Here is a 6,048-nt window from a genome sequence, read left to right on the forward strand (position 1 = left end):
TCAAGCTGACAGCTCAAGGGGGGTCTTTTCTGCTGCAGCTCAGGGGGGCGTGTTTCAGCTCTACCTATCACAGCTCAGGAGGCAGTTGAAGGATGAAACTGAGCATGTGCGGCCATCTCAGTGAGCAGGTCAAAGAAATCAGAAAAAAAACACAGGTGGCGCTATACAGATGTATTTTATTGGATAACTCAGTTACTATGCTTAATTTTTAATTAAATGCAATTACAATTGTTTGAAAACTGTAGAATATTTTTCATGGGACAACCCCTTTAACCCCTTAGGGACCCATGACGTACCGGTATGGCATGGATCCCGAGTCCTTAAGGACCCATGACGTACTGGTATGTCATGTATAGTTCCGATCACTGCCGCCCGGCGGGCGGTGATCGGAACCTGGTGCCTGCTCAAATCATTGAGCAGGCACCTAGGCTAAATGCCCGGGGGGGTCCCGTGACCCCCCCGTGTTGGCGATCGCCGCAAACCGCAGGTCAATTCAGACCTGCGGTTTGCGGCTTTTTATTGTGCGGCTGGAGGAGGTGCCATCGGGTCCCCATGGGGCTGTGGGGGGGGGGACCCGATGGCATGGAAGGCAGCGCGATGTCTAAGGAAGGCATTGCGCTGCCTTCCGGTGAAGAGCCTGTGAGATCTAGCCCCCTGAATCTCACAGGCCGGAAGCTGTATGAGTAATACACACAGTATTACTCATACAGCCAATGCATTCCAATACAGAAGTATTGGAATGCATTGTAAAGGATTAGACCCCCAAAACTTCAAATCCCAAAGTGGGACAAAAAATAAAGTGAAAAAAAAAAAGTTGAAAAAATAAAGTTTCCCCCCCCCCAAAAATTAAAAGTTTCAAGTAAAAATAAACAAAAAATTCATTTTCCCCAAATAAAGTGAAAAAAAAATTGTAAAAAATAGGGGGGGGGGGAGTATACATATTAGGTATCGCCGCGTCCGTATCGACCGGCTCTATAAACATATCACATGACCTAACTCCTCAGATGAACACCGTAAAAAATAAAAAATAAAAACTGTGCTAAATAAACAATTTTTTTGTCACCTTACATCACAAAAAGTACAACAGCAAGTGATCAAAAAGGCGTTTGCCCACCAAAATAGTACCAATCTAACCGTCACCTCATCCTGCAAAAAATTAGCCCCTACCTGAGACAATCTCCCAAAAAATAAAAAAACTATGGCTCAGAATATGGAGACACTAAAACATCATTTTTGTTTGAAAATAGTTATTATTGTGTAAAACTTACATAAATAAAAAAAAGTATACATATTTGGTATCGCCTCATTCATATCGACCGTCTCTATAAAAATATCACATGACCTAACCCCTCAGGTGAATACCGTAAAAAATAAAAAATAAAAACTGTGTTAAATAAACCATTTTTTGTCACCTTACATCACAAAAAGTGTAATAGCAAGCGATCAAAAAGTCACACGCACCCCAAAATAGTGCCAATAAAACCGTCATCTCATCCCGCAAAAATCATACCCTACCCAAGGTAATCGCCCAAAAACTGAAAAAATTATGGCTCTCAGACTATGGAAACACTAAAACATGATTTTTTTTGCTTCAAAAATGAAATCATTGTGTAAAACTTACATAAATAAAAAAAGTATTCATATTAGGTATCGCCGCATCCGTGACAACCTGGTCTATAAAAATATCACATGATCTAACCTGTCAGATGAATGTTGTAAATAACAAAAAATAAAAACAGTGCCAAAACAGCTATTTCTTGTTATCTTGCCTCACAAAAAGTGTAATATAGAGCAACCAAAAATCATATGTACCCTAAACTAGTACCAACAATACTGCCACCCTATCCCGTAGTTTCTAAAATGGAGTCACTTTTTTGGAGTTTCTACTCTAGGGGTGCATCAGGGGGGCTTCAAATGGGACATGGTGTAAAAAAAACCAGTCCAGCAAAATCTGCCTTCCAAAAACCGTATGGCATTCCTTTCCTTCTGCGCCCTGTCGTGTGCCCGTACAGCGGTTTACTACCACATATGGGGTGTTTCTGTAAACTACAGAATCAGGGCCATAAATATTGAGTTTGGTTTGGCTGTTAACCCTTGCTTTGTAACCGGAAAAAAATTATTAAAATGGAAAATCTGCCAAAAAAGTGAAAATTTGAAATTGTATCTCTATTTTCCATTAATTCTTGTGGAACACCTAAAGGGTTGCTGTGGAAATTTTATTAGGATGTGTATTTAATATATTGAGTATTGTCATTATGTCTCTCAGTGTCAGGGTAAACCATTGGAGTGGATATCTTCCCGTGTATGTCCTGTATAAAAGGAACATGCGTTTGTTGTCTCTAGTGCGCCTGATCACCCGCTGGAGATAATGACGTTGTCCTGTAAATAAACATGCATGAGGATCATAGTAATTTTATCTGGCATTGATCACTGAGCAAGGCTAGATAAAGTTCGCTCCAGTGGTTATTGTATACTTGTGTTTGTGAGCTGGCTATGTTCTTGTCTTCCTATGTCATCACTTCCTGTATGTCATCACTTCCTGTATCCTTGTCTTGGGCCAGCCCCTTTTACACCTTTTTTTAGTAAATAAAAGGATCAGACTGAGCAGGGCGGGAGGAATTGCTCAGCAAGAATTCAATCAAGATGGTAACACATGAGTCTGTCTCTGACTGTGGTTGAGGGAAGAGAGATTTACCTATTTCTTTACACAAAGTTTGATGTGAGCAGATTACAACTATTAATATTTCTACAACAGTTTGGCGAGCTAGGAAGGATTCAACTGATCTGAGTTGATTGTACATAGATTGTGATGTGTGTGCTGAGCCGTACAGGGTATTGTGTTTTGTTGTAACTTCTTAACTTTTATGTTACTGTGATTTTGTAAGAGGCGATTTTATAGAGGTTTATAGAGGCAGCAATTGGTTTTAGTGTTTGTACATTAGAGACAGCATTTAGAGAGTATTTTTATATTGTTAACCTGTAAATCACCCACAGAGCGGAGGTTTTGCTCTGGTTTCGGGGGTAGGGAACAGGGACTATAGAAACTGTTCTTATTGCTGGATATTGTAGACACTATCTTGATTTCCTTTGTGTGAAGGCCGTGTGGCTTGTCGGCCATCTTTATGACCATGTGCTATGTCGGCCATCTTTAAGTTGCTATGGAAAGCGATTTGATTGTTTTTGCCTGAAATGTTAGTTTTGTCCAGAATAGTTATCTTGTCTTTTTGTAACCTTTCTATGTACAGTTCGATTTTGTTTTGATAAGTTTTGTGCTGGATATCAGTTGAGTGTTCGGTTATGGTATAGCGCAGTGACCAGTCTGATACAGGAATCATTGTGTGAACATCAGTGGCAGTTTAGCGGTGAAATCGTCCTATAGTTGATGATTCTGCTTAATGTTTGTATATCTGTGGCTTTTACACTGAATTGTAGACTTGTTTGGCATAATTAATACGGGTATTACAGTGAAGAAAGGAGGTGCTTGGTAACAGTGTTTTTTTTTTCTTGTGCAATGGAAAGTATTTTTAAAGTAGCAAAGTTGAAGGACACGGCGGCCATTCTTCAGGCTATGCAGGATCTACTGATCCATGGCTGCAGGCTCAGAATTGTGTAGCAAACCTGATCGGTACCAAAAAATGGCGCAAAAGGAAAGGCAAGTATGCTCTGATTTTTGCTGCTGGGTGGATAGCGGATAAATATCAGGAGTCTTGCAGGCTGAAGCTGAGTTTGGAAGGAGAAGTGGAAGATTTAAAAGTGGAAATTGTTAAATTGAGAACTCTTGTCCAGCAGGCAGCTGAAGCTAGCGCTAATTATGAATGTACTGTGAGGTGTAATACTGAGCTGCGCAAGGAGAATGAATGTTTATCTGAAAGCCTGACGCATGCACAGCGTGCTGTAAGGGAATTGCCAGAGTTATTGAAACAACCGTTGGAGAGTAATGTGTCTGGGATTAGAGGAAATGTATGGGCTGTAAGCATGGGGAAGTCTGAGGACTGTGGTTCAGATAGTGGAACCGACACAGGAATGGAGATGGACAATGTGTCTGACCCTGGAGTTGGAAGTATTAACACAAGGCCAGAAGATTCCTCAGATTAGTCCGTTGTCTTCTTCTACTAATCCATTTTTATTTTTTTTAGGTTTTTATTGAAGTTTCTTTCAGTTTTTCCTTATTTACCAACCCATTTTTATTTTTAGTCTATTATAAATTTTTTCCTTTTTCATCTTTTTCGGTTTCATTTTCAGTTATTTTTGTCTATTTTTGTTTGTGTATTTCTTTGATTAATTTACATTTACATTTTTCTTCTTTTACTAATCCATTTTTATTTTTTAGGTTTTTATTGAAGTTTCTTTCAGTTTTTCCTTATTTACCAACCCATTTTTATTTTTTGTCTATTATTAATTTTTTCCTTTTTCATATTTTGGCTCTTTTCTCTTCTTCTTTCTTTTTCTCTTTCTTTCCCTCTCTCTTCTCTGTAGATTTGGTTAGGAGTACTGGGGGTCTCATGATATTGTGTAGAAATTACTGTCTGAATGCAAGGGTTGCTGCTGAGCAAGAGGTTTTTGATCAGTCACTGCAAAAAGGGCTTCGTGTGCTGTTCAGCTTGACTATATAGAATCATATCGGCAAAGGAAAGTGAGTTGATGAGCTTTTTTTTAAGGAGACAAGGTGATATATATCACCCGGGCATACCAATAGCTGTGTAAGTAACTCCATTCCCCACAGGAGTACTGTGTGTTTGTTTCCTGTGCACCCCTCGCCCCCACAGAAGGTACTGTGTGTTCTCTGTGCACCCCTTTTTCCACTCCAGGTCAATTGGAAGCCCTATCCTGTGGTCAGGTCACTATTCAGAGCCAAAACCGAGGCTGGTATATCTCATTAGGAGACTCAGAGGGCCGCCGTGTGTCGGCGAGAGCCCTTTTCCTCACACTGATTACTCCTTTTCCTGAGGTCTAACTAGGGTGAACGGAGTCCGTGTGTCGGTGCCAGAAATCCTAGGGCAACTCAGAGGCGAACGAAGGGGAGTAGCAGCCGTCCAGCGTGTGTCGCAGGACAGTCCATAGCATAGGTCGCGGGACAATTCCTTGCATAGGTCGCGGGAAACTGTAGGGTGGACGCATCTACTTTTAGAAGGCCCGAGCATGAGTTTAAGGAAATTTAGGGAACAGAAGGGTACCACTTCTGACTATAGGACAGCCAAGCAGTGCATGAAATCCATCTATGGAGGAGGAGTTGTTAAGCCCCTCAAAGATTGGCACCAAGGGACTGTAGGTTCAGAGTGGACCATCCCCAAAGAAGGGACCTTTGAGGTCTGGATTGGGAAAAAGTTTGTCCGTAAATTCCCCACTAGACTCCAAAGCCATGGTTCCCTCTAGAAAGCAGAACTGTGGCTGCACAAATCCATCGATCTCCAGCAACAGGGCATTCAAAAGTCCCAGACAGTGCAAACTAACACTGTCATGTACTCCCGTCCCGCTAAGACTGCAGAGTCCAAGAGAAGTGCTTTTCTCTTTCTCCTTTTCTCTTTCTCTCTCTCCCTCTCTCTCTCATCCCTCCCTCATCTCTCCAGCTAACCTTGAGACAATGCACCATGTCGAATCCAGCTTCTCTTCGTCCTGGTTTTAAGGACGATGAGAAGGGGGGAAAGTGGTGCAGAAAACAACGATCTTCAAACTTTCTAACCTCTCGAATGTCAATCAATTTCTAACCTAGTAGAGAATTACGTTGAGAACCATCACGACTGCCTTTTCTTTGATGGTACTTGGGTCCGATTTTTGCAAATAAGGTTAAAATCACGGCCGATCCATGGCCTGAATGTTCCGCTGTAACCCTTTTATTCCATCAGGTATGCCCCCAGGCAGCCCCACGGGTTATCACCCGATGTCCACCACCAGGTTCGGGAGTTTCTCCCAGACCCAGACTCAATAACCAGTGTTCATTCTAGTCAACCAGGTGATTGGGTCGTGCTAAAGAAACATCCGAGGACGGGACTAGAGACGAGATATCTTGGGCCATTCCAAGTGCTGCTGATGACGCCAACCTCTCTGAAG

Source organism: Bufo bufo, chromosome 6 (genome assembly GCF_905171765.1).
Source record: "Bufo bufo chromosome 6, aBufBuf1.1, whole genome shotgun sequence".
In the NCBI taxonomy this organism is placed as follows: Eukaryota; Metazoa; Chordata; class Amphibia; order Anura; family Bufonidae; genus Bufo; species Bufo bufo.